This window comes from Macaca nemestrina, chromosome 7 (assembly GCF_043159975.1).
Source record: "Macaca nemestrina isolate mMacNem1 chromosome 7, mMacNem.hap1, whole genome shotgun sequence".
Classification (NCBI taxonomy): Eukaryota; Metazoa; Chordata; class Mammalia; order Primates; family Cercopithecidae; genus Macaca; species Macaca nemestrina.
Genome location: NC_092131.1, coordinates 43,695,844 through 43,721,827, shown reverse-complemented (window position 1 = coordinate 43,721,827; position 25,984 = coordinate 43,695,844). Strand labels below are relative to the sequence as shown.

Sequence of the window (25,984 nt, the reverse complement as noted above, 5' to 3'; positions counted from 1 at the left end):
AAAAAGAAATTGCCTCACTAGATTACAGACACTTACTGGCAAGTCCAAAATTTGCAGGGTGGGGCAACAGACTGAAGATCAGGGAAGAGTCAGTGTTGAAGTTCAAGTCCAAAGAATGTCTGTTGGCAGAATTTTTCTTTGCTTGCGGAAGGTGTCTTTTGGTCTCTTCAGATGTTCAACTGATTGGATGAGGGCCCCCCAAATTATGAAGGTAATCTGCTTTACTCAAAGCCCACCAATCTAAATGTTAATCTCATCCAAAAACACCTTCACAGAAACATCCAGAATAATGTTTAACCAACTATCTGGGCAGCACAGCCCAGCTAAGTTAACACATAAAATTAATCATCACGGCCAGGCACAGTGGCTCACGCTTGTAATCCCAGCACTTTGAGAGGCTGAGGCGGGCAGATTACGAGGTCAGGGGTTTGAGACCAGCCCTGGCCAACATGGTGAACCCTGTCTGTACTAAAAATACAAAAAAAAATTAGCTGGGTATGGTAGCAGGCACCTGTAATCCCAGATACTCAGGAGGCTGAGGCAGGAGAATCGCTTGAACCCAGGAGGCATAAGTTGCAGTTAGCCAAGATCATGCCACTGCACTCCAGCCTGGGTGACAGAGGAAGACTCTGTCTCAACAGAAAAAAATTAAAAAATAAAAAAAAAATAACAAAAAATAAATTACTATAAGAACAAAGACCAGAAGAGAAAAAAAAACACAGTAAGTAGCAGTATGGTGGACTTAAATCCAACTATATCAGAATTTAATGTAAATAGCCTAAACATTCCAATTAAAAGACAAAGATTATAAGACTAGATTAAAAAACAAAACTTAATTACATGCTCTTTACAAGAGACATACTTTAATCACATAGACGCACTGAAAATGAAAAAGGGAAAAATACATACCGTGCAATCTAATTTAAGAAATATTATTTAGTTATGTTAATATCAGACAACCTAGACTGTAGGGCAAAAAGTATTACATGAAATAAGTGAGATTTCATAATGATAAAAGGGGCAATTCAATAGAAAGATAAAAATCCTCAATTTGTATGCAAGTAACTTCAAAATTAAAAAATAAATTTTGATAGAACTAAATAAACAGACAAATCCTTAATCAGTGATGGATATTTTGACATACTTTTCTCAATATAGAACAAGCAAGAAGTCCTGGGCCTAAAAATCTCAGTCAACTCAGCCCACACTGCACAAGAAGGATAGACAAAGGGCTGGGAACCAGACACGATATAAAAAGGTCCTTTGCAGCTGGGCGCAGTGGCTCACAGCTGTAATCCCAGCACTTTGGGAGGCCAAGGCAGGCAAATCAAGAGGTCAGGAGTTCGAGACCAGCCTGACCAACGTGGTGACACCCTTTCTCTACTAAAAATACAAAAAATTAGCTGAGTGTGGTGGTGCATGCCTGTAATCTCAGCTACTAAGGAGGCTAAGGCAGGAGAATCCCTTGAACCCAGGAGGTGGAGGTTGCATGAGCTGAGATCGTGCCATTGCACTCTAGCCTGGGTGACAGAGCGAGACTCTGTCTCAAAATAAATAAATAAATAAAGATTCCTTTGCACAAAGTCTCCTTCAAAGAGTCCTTCTCTCCCTTTTCCAACACTGGTAGAATGATGAAATATTGAGAAAAAATATCATGGTGTGTCACTCAGCCACCATTTCAGCACTAAAGACAAAAACTGATGGTCCCTAGAGCCTCACTCTGTAGTCTTATTTGAGACTGTGCTGAATTTAGAAGATGAAAAGGACAAAGAAATAAAATTTTTAAAATGAAATTATCCTGAAGCGTTTGCTATGCCTGATCACCTGTTATACATCGTTATGGCTATGGTTGATGAATTGATTTAATTACTTTTTCACTTGAACTTTTCAGCCATCTTATTTCAGACAATATCTGCACAACCAGAAAACACACACACACCTTGATGTCTTGTTGCTGGCTACTGAGTTTAATCTCTTAGTTTGAGTAAATATTTGTTTCCCACTTCAGTTTCAGGCTCCTATGTTTTCCTTTTAAAAGTGATCTGGGAAATGCAAACCCCAGAGGAAAATGAAAGCTATCAGTTGGTCTAACATACAGTAAATAACAGAATAAAGATGGTCTACAACAGAATGTAAATCTGGATAGAAAAGCTTTTCCTATTTTGTGGCTTTCTTAAATATTACTCTTATTATAAGAGGATAAATTAATGACTATCTTTTCTCCTGCTATCAACAAGAGTACTGTACATGATCAAACATCTCCTCTCTATACACATTGACCAGATAATCACAAGTCTTTTTTTTTTGAGATGGAGTCTTGCTCTGCTGCCCAGGCTGGAGTGCAGTGGCGCGATCTCAGTTCACACCATTCTCCCACTTCAGCCTCCCGAGTAGCTGGGACTACAGGCGCCCGCCACCACCCCTGGATAATTTTTTGTATTTTTTAGTAGAGACGGGATTTCACCATATTAGCCAGGATGGTCTCAACCTCCTGACCTTGATAATCACAAGTCTTATAATGGAAAATTGTAATAATGTTAGACCAGGCAATAAGTAAAATTCCATGAGAGTAAACTCTGATCAATCAGGAGCATGGAGCTCATATGCTGTCTGTGTGCTTATGATCAGAGACATGTTTCAAAAAGAAACTAGAATTTTCTACCTTAGTTTTATAATTCATTCCATTAAGTCCTGCTTGCCTCTTTTAAGACTCTGAATACTTGTTTTTCAGACTTAATTCTGGTTAAAGATACAATATGTTCCTCCAGATCCTTGACATCCTATTTCAGGGACATTATCTGGGATGGCTATTAAACATTATTTTCTTTGTAGTTTTTTAGTTCAGACTTCAACTTTTGAAATGAAATTTCTTTAATAATGTATTAGTTCATTTTCACACTGCTGATAAAGATATACCCAAGACTGGGTAATTTATATAGAAAAAGAGGTTTTAATGGACTCACAGTTCTACATGGCTGGGGAGGTCTCACAATCATGGCAGGTGAAAAACACACTTACATGGCAGCAGGCAAGGTAGAATGAGAGCCAAACAAGAGGGGAAACCCCTAATAAAACCATCAGATCCCATGAGACTTATTCACTATGATGAGAACAATATGGAGGAAACTGCTCCCCATGATTCAATTATGTCCCACCGGGTCCCTCCTACAACATGTGGGAATTATGGGAGCTACAATTCAAGATGAGATTTGGGTGGGGACACAGCCAAACCATATCATATGAGAAGTTCGTTTTGAGGATTCTTTACCTCAATAGAAAGCGTTTTAAAACTTATTTATAGGCCGGGCGCGGTGGCTCAAGCCTGTAATCCCAGCACTTTGGGAGGCTGAGACGGGCGGATCACGAGGTCAGGAGATCGAGACCATCCTGGCTAACAAGGTGAAACCCCGTCTCTACTAAAAAATACAAAAGGCCGGGCGCGGTGGCTCACGCCTGTAATCCCAGCACTTTGGGAGGCCGAGGCGGGCGGATCACAAGGTCAGGAGATCGAGACCACGGTGAAACCCCGTCTCTACTAAAAATACAAAAAATTAGCCGGGCGCGGTTGTGGGCGCCTGTAGTCCCAGCTACTCGGGAGGCTGAGGCAGGAGAATGGCGTGAACCCGGGAGGCAGAGCTTGCAGTGAGCCGAGATCGCGCCACTGCACTCCAGCCTGGGCGACAGAGCGAGACTCCGTCTCAAAAAAAAAAAAAAAAAAATACAAAAAAATTAGCTGGGCGAGGTGGTGGGTGCCTGTAGTCCCAGCTACTCGGGAGGCTGAGGCAGGAGAATGGCCTGAACCCAGGAGGCGGAGCTTGCAGTGAGCTGAGATCCGGCCACTGCACTCCAACCTGGGCGACAGAGCAAGACTCCATCTCAAAAAAAAAAAAAAAAAAAAATTATTTATAATTTTAAATTTAAAAGATCATTATTTCAAAATCATGATATTTTATATATAAATATATATTAAAGTTAAATCTTTCAAATCTGTATGTTCCAGTGTTCAATACATTTTAAAAATAAAATCAAATTAGCACATATAGCTTGGAATACAGTATTTTATGCTAATCAACATAAAAATTGTTTTTTAAAAAAGTAAATTGTACCAACAATGAATTCTGTAATTCCTAGTAGAAAAGAACATTAAGTGTATGCTGCTTTGTGCCATGCCTGTTTTGCTTTATGATGTGTCCTAAAGGGGTGTTCAGTCTTCTCACTCTACCACCAAACTTAGTAGCTTACAGAGCAAACATGTATTATCTGAAAGGAATCCAAAAGTGGCTTTGTTGAGGGATTCAGCTAAGGGCCTCTTTTGAGACATTGATTGACTGAGGATGATAAATACACTTCTCAGGTGGCTCATTCACATGCTCACAGAAGGCTTCAGTTCTTCCCTGGCTGTTGGGAGTAGGCCTATTTCTCACCAAATGTGCCTTTCCATAGCACTGTTTGATATGTCCTCATGACATGGCAGCTGCTTTACTTCAGAGTGAATGATCGAAGGAGAGGACAAAAAGGAAGTCATGACCTATTGACATACCTCCACATTGGCCATATTCTACTCATTAGAAGCAAGTCACTAAATCCAGCCTACACTGGAAGAAGAGGGGAATTAGCCACACCTTTGGAAGGAAAGAGTATCAAAGAAATGGTGGCCTTATTTTATTTTTTTGAGACAAAGTTTCCCTCTTGTTGCCTAGACTACAGTGCAATGGAACAATCTCAGCTCACTACAACCTCCGCCTCCTGGGTTCAAGTAATTCTCCTGCGTTGGCCTCCCAAGTAGCTGGGATTAAAGACGTGTGCCACCAGGCCTGGCTAACTTTTGTATTTTTAGTAGAGACAGGGTTTCACCATGTTGGCCAAGATGGTCCCAAACTCCTGACCTCAGGTGATCCGCCTTCCTCGGCCTCCCAAAGTGTTGGGATTACAGGCGTGAGCTACCACGCCCGGCCTGTGGTCTTACTTTAAAACCACCACAGGAATACTGTTTGGGTAGGGTTTTTTCCTAAAATAATATTTTTAATAAATTATGGTTTTTCCTAAAGTAATATATACCTAGCACTGGGGATATAAAAAACAAGAGAGGCAAACCTCTTTTAGAGCTTAGCTTCTACTGTGACAAGACAGTAAACATGTATAAAAATTAATAAAATACTTTTAGGTAATAAGTGCTGTATATAGAATAATGTAACAGTGATCAGGGAAGGCACACAGGGAGTAACTTTTGTTAGTGTGACTAGAAAGGCCTCCTGTGATACATTAAGATAAATGGGGTTATACCATGCATTCTATTAGATACCCTGACTTTATCATTTAACAAAGCTGTCTGTCTTAGCTTGGGCTGCTATGACAAAATATTAATAGCACAGACTGAGTGACTTTAAAAACAGACATTCATATCTGGCTGCGGAACCTGGAAAGACCAAGATCAAGGTGACAGCCAATTCAGTTCCTGGTGAGGACTCTTCCTAATTTGCAAATGGCTGCCTTCTCACCACATCCTCAAATGACAGAAGCAGCAAGCTCTGGTCTCCCTTCTTCTTTGCATAAGGACACTACTCCCATCTTGGGGGCCCCATCTGCATGACCTCATCTAAACCAAATTACCTCCCAAAGGCCCTGCCTCCAAACACCATCACATTCAGGGTAAGGGCGTCAACATATGAAAGTTCAGGGGACACAATTCAGTCTATAGCAGCTATCTCCCATATCTATACATTTATAGCTTCCCTTTAACAACTGCATCCATCTTGATAAAAATTTGCACATTTTTACAACTGTAAACAATGCTATGATAAACACTTTTTTGTTTTGTTTTGTTTTTTTCAGACAAAGTCTTGCTCTGTCACCCAGGCTGGAAGTACAGTGGTGTGATCTCGACTCACTGCAACCTCCACCTCCCAGGTTCAAGTGATTCTCCTGCCTCAGCCTCCCAAGCAGCTGGGATTACAGGCATCCGCCACCACGCCCAGCTAATTTGTGTCTGTGTATTTTTAATAGAGATGGGGTTTCGCCACGTTGGCCAGGCTGGTCTCGAAACTCAGGTGATCCATCCACCTCGGCCTCCCAAAGTGCTGGGTTTACAGACATGAGCCACTGTTCCTGGACAACACATTTATACATATATATGTGTACATTCTGTAATAAACACTTTTACACATATATATTTGTGTGCACATATTAGCATTTTTGTAGGATAAACTTCCACAGGTGAAATTATCAATGGAAACACAATTTTAAGTTGTAGATAATGTCAAACTGCCCTTCAAAATGGTGGCAGGCCAGGCACGGTGGCTCACGCCTGTAACCCCAGCACTTTGGGAGGCCGAGGTGGGCGGATCACGAGGTCAGGAGTTCAAGACCAGCCTGACCAACATGGTGAAACCCTGTCTCTACTACAAAAACACACACACACACACAAAATGGTTGTAAAAATTTACACTTCTGCAAAAAGGAGTAAACACTGTTTCCTTACTAACTTCATGTATAAATATTTCTATCAAAAGATTTTATGTATTTTTATTTTCTTACAAACAGGCCATTTTCAGTCTTCATTTTATTTGATCAGTGTAACATTTAACAGTTAATTCCTCCTTCACAGAACACATTTTTCACCTGTCTTGTAAGGTAGCATGCTCTTGTGGTTTTCCTCATAACACACTGGACTGTCCTTTTCAATCTTCCCTCCTGTTTCCTCATCTCCTTGAATTCTAAACACTGAAGTGTCCTAGGCATCAGCCTTTGGTTGTCTCTACCTAAACCTATTCCTTTGGTGGGATCTCATCCAATCTCATGAATTTAAATGCCATATGTCCATTTGGATGTCTAAGAGGCAAGGTATTTAAAAACATTTAAAGCCGAACTTATGATTGTACCACCAAAACCTGGTCCTTGCAGTATCATTTTATTTCAACTCAGTAAATCACAACTCTATCTTTGCGCTTGCTCAAATTAAACCCTTGCTTTCCTTCTTATATCCTAACTTCCTCTTCATTCAGATGTTTCTCATCAGATTCTGCCTCCCACTACCATTCCTTGCCCTTTTAACTTATCTATTTTAAAAAAAAATAGATCAATCTCTAAAACTATATATTTCTTTACTTGATCATTGTCCTTCCCACCAGAGATGAGCTGAGGGCAAGAACAGTTCACTACGGTATCTGATTCACTAATATCTCTAGCACCTATAGTAGTGTTCTTGGCACACAGTGGCACTCAGTAATTCTTTGCTCAGTAAATGAGTGGCTTGTACTGGTCACACACATCAGTACTATAGTTGAAAACCAAGCTGTTGAGGTAGTAAGGGTAACAAATTGAGAGATAACTCATCGGGGTTTGGGGCCTAGCCCAGGCACAGGTATGCAGCTGTAGGCAACTTATCCTTCAAAGCCTATTTCATCATCTGTAAAATGGGATTTATGCATTTCCTCAGCTTAAAAACCAGTTGAAATGGTCAGTATCTATTTGGTCTTACAAAAGACAAAAGTTTCACTCCCTACAACCTACCAGGAATATTTGCTTCAATTCCCTTCTTAATTTCACTTGCTCAGGTATAAAACAACTTAAGTGGACATTTTCAGAAGCTCTTATATTACACTGTACCTCTAAGATATCCACTTGTGCAAACTTTGAGAACAGTAAAAAGCAATTACCAGAAAAAAACAAAAAATCGGCCAGGCGCAGTGGCTCACACCTGTAATCCCAGCACTTTGGGAGGCCAAGGTGGGCGGATCACGAGGTCAGAAGATCGAGACCATCCCGGCTAACACAGTAAAACCCTGTCTCTACTAAAAATACAAAAAATTAGCTGGGCGTGGTGGCGGGCGCCTGTAGTCCCAGCTACTCGGGAGGCTGAGGTAGGAGAATGGCTTGAACCCTGGAGGTGGAGGTTGCAGTGAGCCGAGATCATGCCACTGCACTCCAGCCTAGATGACAGCAAGATTCCGTCTCAAGAAAAAAAAAAATCACCAGATTCCTTAATTCTATGATGGTTGCACCACTCTGCAAATATGCTAAAAATCATTTAATCAATTAAAATGGGTGAACGTTATGGTATGTACATTATACTTGATAAAACTGTTAAAAGAGATTATATAATTCCATATAAGGGACTACTATAAAATATCCTCAGAATTTAGGAATAAGATAAAAATACTAAAACCCCCCAATTTTTAAAAAAAATCTGTTTTAGATGAGCTCTGCCATTAGTTGAAACAGGCCACCGTCAGAAACAGCCTGTAAAAGAAACCCGGTATCTGGTCAAGTCCTAAGTGACCTGAACCAAGCATCTTCAGAACCATACTGAGATGACTGTAACCTGAGTGCGGTTCCTCCAGCAGAGCAGGCACATTTATCGGACTCAGTAACTCAAGGGGCCAGTCCTCTCCAGCATCCCAGCTGCCGTCGCCCTGTCAGGCTCCCCAGGCAATCGCCCATCTTATTCCCTCTCCAGCGTGGACGCCTAAGGGGAGGGAGCATCCCTCCTCGAGGGTCAACTGGCATCTAGCTTATGAAGCCCGCGTGATTGTCCAACCCCAGACCTGCTGCGGGGCGGGGACGTGGGGGTGACAAAATCTAGACTACGACCCTCCCTGGGCCCTGGCAACCCCGGGGTGACCCCGACACGGAGGGGGCCACGCGCGCTCCAGCTCTAACACTCCTTTCAGCTCGGCCAGGCCTGAAACAGCGGGATCCGCTTCACCAAGGGCTGAGCGTCAGATTCAGCTGAGGAGATTCTAAAAGCCCGGTACTGGGCCCAGACCCAGGCCCTCCAGAGTAGAACGCGGAGAGGCCCGACCCCAGTCTGGTGGCGTAGGTGTGTGACAAAGTCGGAAGGCAAGGCGAGCCAAGCTCTCCAGTTCCACATGTGCTGTCGAGTCCAGCGCCCGCCACGCTCCCGCGCGGGGACCCACCCATTACTCCCTGGAAGCCGGGCGTCCTCACACTCCTGCACCTCGTCCCCTGAGCTAGGGGGCAGCCACAAGACTCGCCACCCGAACCCGCGAAACTCTCCTCGCTCCCGCGAGACCGCCCCGCCCCCCGCTCCACTCCCTGATTGGCTCGAATAGGGCGGGTTCCGGCGTCGGTTTCAGCCCCTCTTCAGGCGAGTTGCTAGCCACATGCAAAGGTGCGCTCTGGTCCGCCTCTTTTCACCCGCCAAACATCCGCTCCAGCCAGTCATCACCGACTTCCTCCACGTTTTCCTAGTCGTCTCCTGCCGGCAGTGTAGCAGCAGCAACTCCCTACGTTGAAGTCCCCTCCCTCCGTCCCCGCCCTCACTTTCTTTTCCTTTAAGGACCTCGCACACGCTGCAGTATTCAGAGGGGCGCAGGCGCGGTAGCGCGGTCTCTTGAGCTGTTGGAAGCACCAGGTTGAGGTGGAACGCGCACCATGAGTTGGGCTGCACAGAAAAGTGGTCTCCGCGTAAACTGTTGCACTTGTCCCTAGGGAATGTTGGACCACAGGAGGGGACCTGAAGTACGATGTACAGGCCCTAATGGTCCCTCTTTATAGAAGCGGACACTTGTAGGGGAGGGGCCCAGCGGGATAGGCAGAGAACAAGGAGGCAGATCTCAGCCTGCCACACCTGAAGACAGGTGCCGTGCAGCTGAGGAATGGGGCCCCAGGCAGAATTTTCCTGGTGGCTGTGCCCCTGGCTCCTGTTCTGGGGCAACAGACTCCTTTATTTGACCAGAAAACGTTTCTGCCAGCCTACTTGTTTGTGGCTGCCTGAAACCCCATAATTCAAAAATCCAGGCCACGATTTATTTCTAGTTTTGAGATAAAGAAAATTCGAGTTTAGTGAGGTGACAAGACTTGATCAAGGGTTACAAGACTGGTTAGTGACGGATGTTCAAGAACCAAATTCTCCTTACAAGCCCATTGCTTTCTCCATTATGTTAGCGTATTACCATTTGCTTAGTGGAACTCTGCTCTCCCCTGTTAACCATCTCCCAGTCCTAGTCACGATTCATAGCAGCCTCAACCTCCTGAGGCTCAAGTGATCCTCTTGCCTCAGACTCCTGAGTAGCTGGGACCACAGGGGCGTGCCACTATGCCCAGCTAATTTTTGTAGAAATGGGGTCTTTCCATGTTGCTCAGGCTGGTCTCGAACTCCGTGTGGCTCAAATGATCTGCCCGTCTCTGCCTCCCAAATTACTGGAATTACAGCCTGTATTTCTTTTAGATTTTCAATTTATTACCACTAAGTTACAAAATATTCTCTTAGAATTATTTTTATCTTTGCATTCTGTATCCATTCTGTATGCATATCTATGCATTCTGTATATTCCTCTTTTCTAATGTTGTGTATTTTCACTTTCTCTCTTTCCTTTTTAACCAGGCTTGCCTGAGGTATCTATTTTATCTTTCCGAAGAACAAGTGGTTCTTTTTGATACAGGGTCTGGCTCTGTCTGTTGTCCAGGCTGGAGAGCAGTGGCGTGATTACGGCTCACTGTAGCCTCAACCTTCAGGGCTCAAGTGATCCTCCTGCCTCAGCCTCCCAGATAACTGGAATTACAGGTGCACACCTCCACGCCTGGCTAGCTTTTTGAAGTTTTTGTAGAGATGAGGTTTCGCCATATTGCCCAGGCTGGTCTTGAACTGCTGAGCTCAAGTGATTCTCCCGCCTCAGTCTCCCAAAGTGCTAGCATTACAGGCATGATCCACAGTGCCTGGCTGGTTCTTTTTTATAAATATACATTTTATGGCCGGGCATGGTGGCTCACCCTATAATCCCAGCACTTTGGGAGGCTGAGGTGGGCAGATCACTTGAGGTCAGGAATTCGAGACCAGCCTGACCAACGTGGTAAAACCCCGTCTCTACTAAAAATACAAACGTTAACTGGGCATGGTGATGTGCACCTCTAATCTCAGCTACTTGGGAGGCTGAGGCAGGAGAATTGCTTGAACCAGGGAGGTGGAGGTTGCAGTGAGCTGAGATTGTGGCACTGCACTCCAGCCTGGGCAACAGAGCTAGACTCTGTCTCAAAAATAAATAAATAAATATACATTTTACTAGTTTATTTTGGTTTATATATAATGAATATATATAGTATGTTTATTAAATCTGCACCCTGCTTTCTCTTTTCCCTTCTTAAGTTAATGTGCTTTTTTTGTCTTTTGTTTTTAAATCAGAAAAGGAGTAAGTACTATTAAATGTTTCTCTGTAGCTTGTCCAATAGATTTTTATAAGAAATGTTTGTTTTCACTATGTTCTATGTATTTTTGTAATTTTAGTGTTGATTTCCATTTTTTGAACTGAAGGTATTTAGAATTTTTATTTGTTTGTTTTTTGTTTTTGGGACAGAGTTTCACTCTTGTTGCCCAGGCTGGAGTGCAGTGGCGCAATCTCGGCTCACTGCAACCTCCGCCTCCTTCCAGGTTCAAGCAATTCTCCTGCCTCAGTCTCCCTAGTAGCTGGGATTACAGGTACATACCACCATACCCAGCAAATTTTTGTATTTTTAGTAGAGACGGGGTTTCATCACCTTGGCCAGGCTGGTCTCAAACTCCTGACCTCAGGTGATCCGCCTGCCTCGGCCTCCCAAAGTGCTAGGATTACAGGCATGAGCCACTGCACCCAGCCTAGAATTTTTTTAACCCTTTATACACACACACACACACACACACACACATTTCATAATCAAATATACCAAGAGTATTTTATTGAAAAGGAGCAGCCCTCTTCTGTACCTCTCTTTTTTCCCAGAGGGAGCTCTTTTTAACTCTTTTAGCTGTTTCTGGTAGTAACTTCCATTTTCCTAAATAATTTTAAACTGCCTTATCTCGAGTTATCTATATTAGACATATTGTTGATTTCCTGTTATATGATAAATGAAATTTCATCTCTCTCTCTCCTTTTTTTTTTGAGACGGAGTTTCATTCTTATCACCCAGGTTGGAGTGCAGTGGCACAATCTCGGCTCACTGCAACCTCCGCCTTCCAGGTTCAAGTGATTCTCCTGCCTCAGCCTCCCAAGTAGCTGGGATTACAGGCATGTGCCACCAGGCCTAGCTAATTCTGTATTTTTAGTAGAGATGGGGTTTCTCCATGTTGGTCAGGCTGGTCTTGAACTCCCGACCTCAGGTGATCTGCCCGCCTTGCCCTCCCAAAGTACTGGGATTACAAGAGTGAGCCACTGCACCCAGTCCGAAATTTCATCTCTCTTATACCACTTTCCTACCTGCTCCTTTCATCTTCCCAATATGGTTATATTGATATTTTAAGCTAAATGCATAATCAGCATTTACATTACCGTGATACTAAATGTTTACGAAAGCATGAAGTTCTATATTCTTGGTACATTTTCTTTATTGTATTGCATTTTATTTTTCCTATAGTTAATGCCTTCCTTATATTTTCATACATTTAATTTTCAGCATTCATTTATTAAGGTTTTTTCCCGCCCAAATCTGTATCAGATGATCCTTTAGTCTGTAAAAATCTCCCATTTCTTCTCTCCCAAAGTCCTTCATTCCCTTGCTTCAGTCTGGATTTTGCTTTGGGGGCCTGGGCACAGTTGTGATCCTGTGACTTTCCTTCTCTAATCTCCTAGTTAGGTTTCATTGTTTGCCAAATCACATTTCTTCCTCTTTTTTGGTTTCCTTTCTTATTTTACTGGAACACATCCTCCAATGGCTTCCTAAGAAATGGTGCCTTGTAGAGAGACATTTTTTGAGGTCCTTGTGTGAATGACAATGTCTTTGAATCAGCATACTCAATTGATAGCTGGGTTTAGACTTTATTTTCACACACAGACTCCATTGTCTTCTAGTGTCTAGGATTGTTATTGAGAAAAATGTGCCATTTTGATTCTTGTTCCTTAATACGTTATTTTAGTTCTTTTAATTGATTAAAACATTTACCACACTTTTTTTGTAATAACATTTTAGATAACTAATTTTTTTCTCATAATAAAATTAGGCCGGGCGCGGTGGCTCAAGCCTGTAATCCCAGCACTTTGGGAGGCCAAGACGGGCGGATCACGAGGTCAGGAGATCGAGACCATCCTGGCGAACACGGTGAAACCCCGTCTCTACTAAAAAATACAAAAAACTAGCCGGGCGAGGTGGCGGGCGCCTGTAGTCCCAGCTACTCCGGAGGCTGAGGCAGGAGAATGGCATAAACCCGGGAGGCGGAGCTTGCAGTGAGCTGAGATCTGGCCACTGCACTCCAGCCTGGGCGACAGAGCCAGACTCCATCTCAAAAAATAAAATAAAATAAAATAAAAAATAAAATAAAATTAATTCAGCTGGACATGGTGGCTCACGTCCGTAATTCCAGCACTTAGGGAGGCTGAGGTGGGTGGATAGCTGGAGCCCAGGAATTTTAGATCAGCCTGGACAGCATGGCAACACCCCGTCTCTACAAAATATTCAAGAACTAGCCAGGCGTGGTACACACCTATAGTCCCAGCTACTGGGGAGGCTGAGGTGGGACGATGGGTTGAGAATGGGAGGTCGAGGCCGCAGTGTGTTGTGATTGCACCACTGCACTCTAGCCTGAGCTAACAGAGTGAGACCCTGTCTCAAAAAATAAAAAAAACATGTGTATTAGTGAAGATTTGTAAAGTAGAAAATAATAGAAATAAAATTGAAATCACCAGTACTGCCACCATTTTGCTATAACTAATATTAAATATAGGTACATTTCCCTCTGGTTATTTTCCATGTATATTTTTTATCATAATCGAGTTATGCATAGTTTTTCTTAATCTTACTTTTTTCATTAACTACATCATTGTATTTTTTCTTAATAAATATTTTTGAAAACAATTTCTAGGGAATAGATAATCTATCATGTAATAATTTTTCTTTTTTGACATTTGCATTGTTTCAGTTTTTTCTATTATGAATAATGTTGTAAAGAATATCTTGCCGGGCGCGGTGGCTCACGCCTGTAATCCCAGCACTTTGGGAGGCCGAGGCGGGCGGATCACAAGGTCAGGAGATCGAGACCACGGTGAAACCCCGTCTCTACTAAAAATACAAAAAATTAGCCGGGCGTGGTTGTGGGCGCCTGTAGTCCCAGCTACTCGGGAGGCTGAGGCAGGAGAATGGCGGGAACCCGGGAGGCGGAGCTTGCAGTGAGCTGAGATCGCGCCACTGCACTCCAGCCTGGGCTGGGCGACAGAGCGAGACTCCATCTCAAAAAAAAAAAAAAAAAAAAAAGAATATCTTTGTGGGCCAGGTGCAGTGGCTCACGCCTGTAATCTCAGCACTTTGAGAGGCCAAGGTGGGTGGATCACCTGAGGTCAGGAGTTTGAGACCAGCCTGACCAACATAGTGAAACCCTGTCTCTACTAAAAATAAAAAAATTAGCAAGGCATGGTGACAGGTGCCTGTAATTCTAGCTACTAGGCTGAGACTGGGGAATCACTTGAACCCAGGAGGCGGAGATTGCAGTTAGCCAAGATTATGCCATTGCACTCCAGCCTGGGCCACAGGAGCAAATCTCTCAGATATTCAAAAAGAATATCTGAATATCTTTGTGGCCGGGTGCAGTGGCTCGCGCTTGTAATACCAGCACTTTGGGTGAGCAAGGCAAGAGAATCACTTGAGCCCAGGAGTTTGAGAAAAAAAAAAAAAAGCTGGGTGTGCACACCCTGTAGTCCCAGCTACTCCAGAGGTTGAGATGGGAGGATCACTTGAGCCTGGGAGGTCGAGCCTGCAGTGAGCTGTGATAACGCCACTGCATTCCAGCATGGGCGACAGAGCAAGACCCTAACTTAAAAAATAAAATAAAATAAAGAATATCTTTGTGTGAATCTTTTCCCCCCCGCCCCCGAGACGGAGTTTCGCTCCTTCGCCCAGGCTGGAGTGCAGTGGCGCAATCTCAGCTCACTGCAACCTCTGCCTTCAATCAACCCTCAAGCAATTCTCTTGCCTCAGCCTCTCCAGTAGCTGGGATTACAGGCACCTGCTACCATGCCCAGTTAACTTTTGTACTTTTAGTAGAGACGGGGTTTCACCATGTTGGCCATGGTCTCGAACTCCTGACCTCGTTATCTGCCTGCCTTGGCCTCCCAAAGTGCTGGGATTACAGGTGTAAGCCACCGTGCCCGGCCCGTGTGTGAATTTATCCACATGTTTGATTATTTCTTTATAATACATTCCTAGAAAAGTTGAACTAATCTATACTACTGCTTGGTACTTATAAAATCTATTTCATTGTACCCTTGGTAGTCCTGAGTCATCACTTTTGTTGTCATATTTTATTTTCCTGATTATTTTAATAATGCATATTTATGGTGAAAAATACTTTACTTATGGAAGTATTGTTAAACCTGCAGTGTGTTAGTCTGGAGTGGATGTGGTATTATGCTAGTTCAGAATAACATCTTAAAGCGCAATTTTTTATTTCAATACTGTTGATTTCTGCAAAGGAAAACTCAGGGACTAAGCATTCCCAGATAGACAAGCTTAACAAGAAGTTAAGAAAGCTAGAGAAAGACAACATGCAACAAAGGTTATTGAATATTTGGCGGAATTTGCAGATTGCCACAATGCAAAAATTGGAGGAGAAAATTCAGAAACTTCAGAAACAGCTCAGTGATTTGAAATCGTCTAATAAAAATATGAAAACCCAGCTGACAAGAGTAAATGTCCTTAAAGTGAGTAAAGGAAGTGAGGCTTTCAGAAATTCACTTAAGCTTTGGTCTTTTACCATTTTAGCAGCATGCTGTTCATTGAAGTTAAAAAAAATTAATATTAAAATTATTTTACATACATACAAAGAATATATATAATATTAAAGCATATAGAATAAAATTGGAATTGGAATTCACCACTCATTTTAAGAAACAAATATTACCAATACAATTGAAACCCCCATATATCCATATATCCTTCTCCTTATTCCTCAGTGATAGTTGGTATTCTAAGTGTTATGATTACAAATGCCTTGTTTTTTGTTTTATTATTAGTATTATTATTCTTTTTGAGATGGAGTCTCGCTGTGTCACCCAGACTGGAGTACAGTGGCGTGATCTTGGCTCACTGCAACCTCTGCCTTCCAGGTTCAAGCAATCCTCCCATCTCAGCCTCCCAAGTAGCTGGGAATACAGGCGTGTGCCACCATGCCCAGTTAATTTTTGTATTTTTAGTAGAAACAGGGTTTCACCACGCTGGCCAGACTGGTCTCACACTCCCGACCTCAAGTGATCTCCCTGCCTTGGCCTCCCAAAGTGCTGGGATTACAAGTGTGAGCCACCACATCCAGCCTGTTTTTTGTTTTAGTTTTACTTGTGTCTCTTACTGGGGTGATAGTTAAAAGTTGTAGTCATTTTGGGGACTCTTCTTTGGACCTTCTCCATATCAAGCTTCAGTTATACTATTTCAAAAATTATGCCTTAAGTCAAACAGGCATTAAATAACTGATCAAATGATATGCCAGTTTATCAGCAATATCTCTCTTACTGAAATGCCAGTTATGTTCTGTATTTCTGTATTTGATTAATGTAGGGCTTTAAGACCTTTGAGGATGCAGGAAACATGTTAAGACTATTTAAATCCCAAGTGGCCAGTTAATAAAAGTGCTAAGTAATAGTTATTGATGAGCACGATGGTGGGGAAATGTCTTAATTTAGAAATTATGGAATGTTTTTCTTTTCCATGTATCTCTCTCTTCACAAAAAAAGAAAGAAAAGGAAAAGATGCAAGAGTTATCATAACTGTTATTTAGAAGATATCTAATCATAGTTATCTCCTTCCTTTCCCCCATCTTACATGCTGTCACAGAACAAAACAATTGAAAGGCTCAGGCAATCTTTAGCAAATGTTGAAACGATGAAAGAGAAGGCAGTTGTGAAAAGAGAAAACTTGAAAACTGCGTTAGACTCTGCAGAGCAAGAGGCAAGATCAGACAAAGAAAAGACCCAGCAGATGTTAGGTGCTGTCACTTCTGAGCCCCCTACAGCAAAGAGCACACCTGAAGAAGTATCAGGACAAGAACAAGAGGTTTTTTTTTAAACAATAAAATTAAAATTAATTTAGTTGAAGTGATAAACACCCATGCCTACTTAGACTGTAACTAACTGGACAAAAGGGAATATTGGCCTATGGAATCAAAGATGAGTTAAACAATCTAACCTCCAGGGAGACGGAGATGCACCTGGGCCCCAGGATCAGCACCTGGAACCTACAAACCCTTTCTCATGGTCGCTTCTTGGCATCTATGTGTCAGCTCATCCGTCTGACTGCTGGTTGCTTTTCTCCATAACAGGAAACATGGTCACTGGCAACCATGGAGATTTATATGGAGTTTCTTGACAGGACAGAGAATCCCAAGAAAGGGTCTTATTGGCCCAGTTTAGGTCAAGTGTTTATCCCTGCTAAACCCACAGTGGCTAGGGATGGGATATATGATTATTTTATATACTCTAACCAGTGACCAGGAGGGTAGAGTTCTATGACATCATGTGTCATCATGTGAAGCTCAGGGGAAACCATGTATGTCATTTTCTGTGTCACTGTCTAGGAGAATAGAGTAGTGCTTCTAAACTTGCTTAGATTTTCACTATACTTATAAAGCAAATATTTTGAGATAATTTTTTTTTTTTTTTTGAGACGGAGTCTCGCTCTGTCGCCCAGGCTGGAGTGCAGTGGCCAGATCTCAGCTCACTGCAAGCTCCGCCTCCCGGGTTTACGCCATTCTCCTGCCTCAGCCTCCTGAGTAGCTGGGACTACAGGCGTCCGCCACCTCGCCTGGCTAGTTGTTTTTTATTTTTTGGTAGAGAGGGGGTTTCACCGTGTTAGCCAGGATGGTCTCGATCTCCTGACCTCGTGATCTGCCCGTCTCAGCCTCCCAAAGTGCTGGGATTACAGGCTTGAGCCACTGCGCCCAGCCTTGAGAGAATTTTTAAAAGGCTAACTGATCATTAGGGGCAATTTTTAAATTATATGTCACATCTCCATATATTAGTTGCTTAGGAAACTTATACCTTAAGATATGCTTAAAACATAAAGTCATGATATTAGCATTTCACTTTTTTCTCTCCTTAACAGCCTCGACCTCCTGAGCTAAAGCAATCCTCTCACCACAGCCTTCTGAGTAGCTGGGGCTACAAGCGTGCCACCACCACACCCGACTAATTTTTGTATGTTTTGTAGAGACAAGGTTTCACCATGTTGCCCAGGCTGGTCTCAAACTCCTGGGCTCAAGCAATTCTCCTGCCTTGACTTCCCAAAGTGCTGGGATTACAGATGTGAGCCACCATGTCTAGTCCCTTATTTTCAGTCAAATCTGTTTTCCTTTGGTCACTTTGTAGTTCACTCTTCACTTTTTAGATGATTTTGTGTTTTCTCGCCTGAGTTAAACTCTCACATCTAGGTATCTTGGACATCTTTTTTGTTCATTTATATTCTGAATTATTACATTTCTGATTCAAAATAAAGTTTTTCCCCCATTCTTGTAAATCCTTTTAAAATTGATATTTAATTTTTTTCAGGGTGTTGTGTCAAATATGTGTCCTGTGTTTCATGGCTGGTTTTTTGTTGTTGTTGTTTGTATTTGTTTTTTTTGAGATGGAGTTTTGCTCGTGTTGCCCAGGCTGGAGTGCAGTGGCATGATCTTGGCTCACTGCAATCTCCCCCTCCTGGGTTCAAGTAATTCTCCTGCCTCAACCTCCCAAGTAGCTGGGATTACAGGCGGCGCTACCATGCCCGACTAATTTTTGTATTTTTAGTAGAGACGGGGTTTCACCATGTTGGCCAGGCTCGTCTTGAATTCCTGACCTCAGGTGATCCAACTTCCTTAGCCTCCCAAAGTGTTGGGATTACAGGCGTGAGCCACCATGCCCGGCCAATGGCTGTCTTTTGGGAGTATTTCTTTTTTTTTTTTCTTAATTACCTGAATGGTTTAGATGATAGTGCCTTTCTCTTTTCTTCTTAATTTTATGTGAATATAATTTGCTATTTCTGTATTCATTTTCAAATTCCTTGAATTGTTCTGGTCTTCAGCATAGCTGGTACCCTCAGGGTAGCTGGAGGGTACTTTAGGGTAGCTGGAGGCAGGGCTTACTCACTAGGTTCCTTAGCTCAATACCACCCTCTTCTGTTGGCACAATGAGTACAGTTTCTAAAGTTTACTAGATCAAGCCTTTTATTTTGGGAGTGAGGTATGATGTCTGATTCTGTAATACTGTCTCATTTGTATAAACTTCTTAATTTCCACTGTTTGCTTTTTGCTTTTCCTTTATTACCAAGCCTCCAAGGAACACCTCACCCAACTACCTCCCTCTCCCCTCAGAAACCTTGCCCTCTACAACTGCCATTTTTGGTCTCATGTGCTTCCAAGACCCTTGCTTTTCCTTCATTTGTCAGTGTTCTGATCCACCAGATCTCAGATTTGTTCTCGGTATTTCATCATTTATGAACTGTCTTGTTTCTGGGGGTAAGGTTGTCTGTGTTCTACACCGGTGAAAATTAGCTGCACCTTCCTCTGTAGCAGCCTCTGCTGGTTTAGGATATTTATTTCCCCACTTACATGCAAATTGAAGTTTGTGGTATTCTCTAGTTTTGCTTTAGGCATGATTTACAGGTAGTTTTTATTTGATCTCTGTGTTGATCACTATGGTTTTTGGAGGATGGGTAGAGAAATGTGTATTTAGGGGACTGGTATTCAGTAAATCAGAAGTCCAAAAAGTAATTACCTTATGGATGAAAAATAACAAAATAAGCAGCAATAAAATTAAGTTTACTCTATAAAAGTGTAAAAACAGAAAAAATTTAAATGCAAAGGAAATTTTAAATAGAGTTATTGTAATAGAAGAGACCATTTTTCTAGCTTAAAAATACTGTTTGAAAGTAGAATATATTGGCCGGGTGCGGTGGCTCAAGCCTGTAATCTCAGCACTTTGGGAGGCCGAGATGGGTGGATCACGAGGTCAGGAGATCGAGACCATCCTGGCTAACACGGTGAAACCCCGTCTCTACTAAAATATACAAAAAAAAAACTAACCGGGTGAGGTGGCGGGTGCCTGTAGTCCCAGCTACTTGGGAGGCTGAGGCAGGAGAATGGCGCGAACCTCGGGGGCGGAGCTTGCAGTGAGCTGAGATCCGACCACTGCACTCCAGCCTGGTCGACAGAGCCAGACTCCGTGTCCAAAAAAAAAAAAAAAAAAGTAGAATATATTACATTTAATAATGTTTGATAAGACTAAATTTCTAGTACCAATTCTTTGTACATAATACATGGGTGACCCAAACTAATAACATATCTTGATTTCTGTAATCTTTTTGTAGCTCAGTGACTTTCAAGAAACTATTCTCAGCTACTCAGGAGGTTGAGGTGGAGGTTGCAGTGAGCTGAGATCGCGCCATTGCACTCCAGCCTGGGTGACGGAGTGAGACTCTGTCTCAAAAAATAATAAATAAATAAAATTGAAAATTTAAAATAAAAATGGAAACTGCTCACCTTCCGAGGTAGTTTTAGATGTACCCAAGATATCCTCTGTGGGAACAAGTCAGAAGCTGGACAGGCCTGTGGGAGTCAATGCCTGTTTCAGAGAGCTCTTCAGCATGGGAGGGCTGAGGTTATATTGGACCTTACAGAAGTAACATTTTGGAATGAAATAATTATCTTGAATACTCATTCAAGGGATACATGAGAATCACTTTCCAAATGGCCACAGCCATGATTCCCAAACTATGTGCCAAGGCACACTGGTGCACTGGAAGGATCTCAGCATGCCATGGAATATTTTGATTTTATTTATTTATTTATTTATTTATTTATTTATTTATTGAGGCGGAGTCTCGCTGTGTCACCCAGGCTGGAGTGCAGTGACGTAATCTCGGCTCACTGCAACCTCCGCCTCCTGGGTTCAAGCAATTCTCCTGTCTCAGCCTCCTGAGTAGCTGGAACTATAGGCGCCTACCACCACGCCCAGCTAATTTTTGTATTTTTAGTAGAGACGGGGTGAAGGGGTGGCCTGCCCCTCCACACCTGTGGGGTTTCTTGTTAGGTGGAACGAAAGACTTGAGAAAAGAAATGAGACACAGAGACAAAGTATAGAGAAAGAAAAACTGGGCCCAGGGGAACGGTGCTCAGCATACAGAGGACCCACTCTGGCACTGGTCTCTGAGTTCCCTCAGTATTTATTGATCATTATCTTTACCATCTCGGAAAAGGGGAAGTGGCAGGATAATAGGATCATAGTAGGGAGAAGGTCAGCAGAAAGACATATGAATAAAAGATCTCTGTGACAGGAATAAGTTTAAGGAAAAGTGCTGTGCCTTGACATGCATATGCAAACATCTCCATAAACATTTTTAGTGCATAAAGAGCAGCATTGCCGCTAGCAAGTCCCACCTTCAGCCCTAAGGCTGTTTTCTCCTATCTCAGTAAATAGAACAAACAATCAGGTTTTACACCGAGACATTCCATTGCCCAGGGAAGGGCAGGAGACAGATGCCTTTCTCTATCTCAACTGCCCAGAGGCCTTCTTTCCTCTTATACTAATCCTCCTCAGCACAGACCCTTCACGGGTGTCAGGCTGGGGGATGATCGTCTTTCCCTTCCCACGAGGCCATATTTCAGACTATCACATGGGGAGAAACCTTGGACAATACCTAGCTTTCCTAGGCAGAGGTCCCTGCGACCTTCCGCAGTGTATGTGTCCCTGGGTACTTGAGATTAAGAGAATGGTGATGACTTTTAACAAGCATGCTGCCTTTAGGCACTTGTTTAACAGAGCACATCCTGTACAGCCCCAAATCCACTAAACCTTGAGTCTCCACAGCACATGTCTCTTGCAAGGACAGGGTTGGGAGTAGGGTCACAGATTAACAGCATCTCGAATACAGAACAAAATGGAGTCTCTTATGTCTACTTCTTTCTATATAGACACAGTAACAGTCTGATCTTTCTTTCTTTTCCCCTACAATGGGGGTTTCATCTTGTTGGTCAGGCTGGTCTCAAACTCCTGACCTCCGGTGGTCCGCCCGCCTCAACCTCCCAAAGTGTTGGGATTACAGGCATGAGCCACCGTGCCCAGCCTGAATATTTTGATTTTAAAGGGAAACACTGTAATATTTGACATCTGTCAGGAAGGTACATGAATACTAGCTTCAACATTAGATCACCCTTCATTCTTTTTGATGACATATCTTTGTGATAGAAACTGCCCAAGTCTTCTCAGGATTTATACTTTTGTTGCCGAGTGAACCTCAGTAGTTAGTGGTATGACTACTAAAGAAGTTGTCTTGCAAACTTGGGGAAGGAGGCTCTTTCCCCAGATTCTAGGATCCCTGGCTGCAATGTAAGAAACTTGCTTATCCTTCCTCTCAATAATATCACCAGCCTAGCAAAAGAGGAAAGGTGAGGGACACCCTGCCCAGAGCCTCCACTTGCAGCCCAGCCTGCTCAAGCTGTGAGAACCACTTTATTCAGAATCTCCCCAGGGCCACGACCCAAGGTTCATCTGCCTGCTGCAGCCTTAGCACACAGCAGCCTGGCCATGAACCAGGCAGATCCTCTCCTCCCTCCAGGACACCCTTCTCTCAGGAAATGGAGGCCCTACCAGCTCCTACAGCCAAACTCTCCATAAAGGCCAAGGTGTTAAGGCGGGCCAGTTTCTGAAAGCGCCACCTTCTGAGCATATTAAAGAAAAATCTCTTGTAGAAACAAAGACGGCTTAGAGTTAATGCTCCTTTATGAATTGTGTTAGTAGGAACTGACTGTTCAATCATGGCACAGTCCAAGATGTTAGCTGTGTTAACTCTGAGCAAACAGGGGAGATCCTCAAATACATGGAACACTCTTTCCTAGAAAAGGCTTTAATCATGTGGCCAAATTACTGCCACACTCTTCTTTAATGGTAAGAATTGGATTTAGATTTAAGGCTTTAGATAAATGATTCTCAGCCTTCAAGATGCAATGAAATGACTTAAGGACATTTTTCTTCCTAGGCCTATCCAGAGATTCCAGTTCAGTTTGTGGTATGAGGCCGAAGTATGGATATTTTTTTCAAAGCTCCTTAAGTATATAAATCAATAAAATTACTTTGGAAAACTGGCAGTGTATGAGTTTTCTGTTGCTGCTGTAACAAATATCATAAACTTTGTGGCTAAAAAATACAAATTTATTATCTTACGGTTCTAGAGGTCCCACTGGGCTAAAATTAAGGTGTCAACAGGGTGTGTTCCTTCTGGAAAGGGGAAAATCCATTTCTTTGCCTTTTCCAACTTCTAGAGGTTGCCCACATTCTTGCCTCATTGCCTCCTTCCTCCATCTTTAAAATTAGTAGGAATTGATCAGGCCCGTCCAGTCTTTCTCATAGCTACTATTCTCTGGTTCTTTATCTGATTCTACAATTTATCTGCTTCTCCTTCTCTTGCCTCCCTCTTCTCTATTTTTAATGGCCCTTGTGATTAAGTTGGGCCCACCTGGATGATCGAGAATGCTCTCCCTATTTTAAGGCCACCTCTTGGCAAACTCTGTAAACTTAATTCTCTTTTGCCATGTAACCGAATATACTCATAGGTTCCAGGGATTAGGACAAGGATATTTTGGGAGAGCCATTATTTTGCCTGCTGTAGTTAGCATCTACTAAAATTGAATACATGCATGCCTTATGAAGACGTAGTCCCACTTCTACATACATGTTAGAAGCAAATTTTTCAGTGCTGCACAATAAAAGAAAATAGCACTCGAATATAAATTTTCTCAGCAAGGCAAATTTACTCCTGCAGGACAGTGCCCCTCATAGGTCTGGTCACCATGAGAGCACACACAAACAAAGGAAAGAAGGGGTTTTTATTATCTCTAATGCAGCTTGTCCCTGTTACTGTATCTTGCCTCCATTGGCTGGAGTTGGACCTCACAATCTAAGCTGAACCTGGTTGGCTAACTTGAAAAGTGCAGAAATAGGGTTACACTGGTGGGAAGGCGGGAAGATCAGTTTTTTGGGGAAAGCTGTTACAGCAGGGAGGGGGTGATTTCTTGGCTGTCATGCCTGAGCACAGCAGGGCGGGAGGGGCTGATAGATTGCGGGGCAAGATTACTTTAGACAAAGAACAGGGAACTAAGACTTCAGGACAGACAGTACAAGGAAGTAAAGACCTCTTGGAGAAGAACACCTTGTTTGTAACAAAGTGAAACTCTTTAAAGAGGAACTGTCTAAACTACTTGTTTTTAACATATTTAACAGAAATGTGTATATATTCTTTTTTTATTTTTTAATTTTTAAATTATTTTTATTTTTATTTTTGAGATGGCGTCTTGCTCTGTCGCCCAGGCTGGAGTGCAATGGCGTGATCTCGGCTCACTGCAACCTCTGCCTCCCGGGTTCAAGCGATTCTCCTGCCTCAGTCTCCAGAGTAGCTGGGACTACAGGCGCCTGCCACCACGCCCAGCTAATTTTTATATTTTTAATAGAGATGAGGTTTCACCATGTTGCCCAGGATGTTCTCGATCTCTTGACCTTGTGACCCCCCCACCTCGGCCTCCCAAAGTGCTGGGATTACAGGCGTAAGCCACCACACCCAGCCTTATTATTTTTTTTGAGACAGAGTTTCGCTCTTGTTGCCCAGGCTGGAGTGCAATGGCACAATCTTGACTCACTGCAACGTCTGCCTGCCAGGTTCAAGTGATTTTCCGGTAGTCCCAAGTAACCACCGAGGATGCTGAGGTGAGAAGGTGGCTTAAGCCCAGGAGGCAGAGGTTTCAGTGAGCCAAGATTGCACCAACCCACTCCAGCCTGGGTGACAGAGTGAGACTCCGTCTCAAAAAAAAAGGAAGTAGTTGCTGAACTTTTTAAAGGAAACCCTGCACATTTTTGAGATGGAGTTTCACTCTTGTTGCCCAGGCTGGAGTGCAGTGGCGCGATCTCGCTCACCACAACCTCTGCCTCCCAGATTCAAGCGATTCTCCTGCCTCAGCCTCCCGAGTAGCTGGGATTACATGCATGTAACACCATGCCTGGCTAATTTTATATTTTTAGTAGAGACCGGGTTTCTCCATGTTGGTCAGGCTGGTCTCGAACTCCTGATCTCAGGTGATCCACCCATCTCGGCCTCCCAAAGTGCTGGGATTACAGGTGTGAGCCACTGAGCCTGGCATAGTCTAAGGATTTCAAAATAAACTTTTTACTATCTCCTTGACAATAATCTGTCTCCCATCCTCCTCTCCCAGACTTCTGTAACACTTTCTGCTAATCATATGAATCACTGTCTGTTGGAGACCAGCCTCATTCCCTTCTTCTAAACCCAGCTCATACCCTAATTCTAGATGTCAGTGGCCCATGTAGATAACCCACTAAACAATTTAGCTATCACAGAGATGATACTGAAGATCCTTCAGCCAGGTGTGGTGGCTCACACCTGTAATCCCAGTACTTTGGGATGAGGTCAGGAGTTTGAGACTAGCCAGGCCAACATGGTGAAACCCCATCTCTAGTAGAAATTTAAAAATTAGCTGCGAGTGGTGGCACATGCCTGTAATCCCAGATACTTGGGAGGCTGAGGGAAGAGAATCACTTGAATCCGGGAGGCGGAGGTTGCAGTGAGCACAGACCACTCCACTGCATTCCAGCCTCGGCGACAGAGCAAGACTTCATCTCAAACAAAACAAAACAAAACAAAAAAACAGAAATGCTTCTAGTCCGCCATGCTGTACTGCTTCCCTTGATCCTCCTTTAAGAAGAAGACCAACAAACTACTCAACATTTATCAATTATCTCCTGGAATAACCCAAGGTAATAAAAATCATGTTTCTTCAAAAAGCAATAAAAATTTCTCCTCACCTTCGCCATGAAAATATCCAAGAAATCTTATTGTCCATTCATATGCATATAAGGGATGAATCTGTTAGTGCCTGAGAACAACTTCTCCGAAAAGTCTGCTTTTCTCTCTGCCTTTTCTCTTTCAACCAGGTGTACTCTATGTAAGATATCAGTAGGCAACCATATCATGAAACCAACTCAACCAATCTTCAAATTTCAACTTAAAATAACAAAAAGAGCCAACGATGCCAATATGG

General features: G+C 42.9%; 1 pseudogene; it reads right to left on the bottom strand.

Moving 5' to 3' along the window:
• Window positions 1-3,940: 3,940 nt before the first annotated feature.
• LOC139364000 (uncharacterized) overlaps window positions 3,941-25,984 on the bottom strand; it is a 33,320-nt pseudogene continuing 11,276 nt past the window's right edge.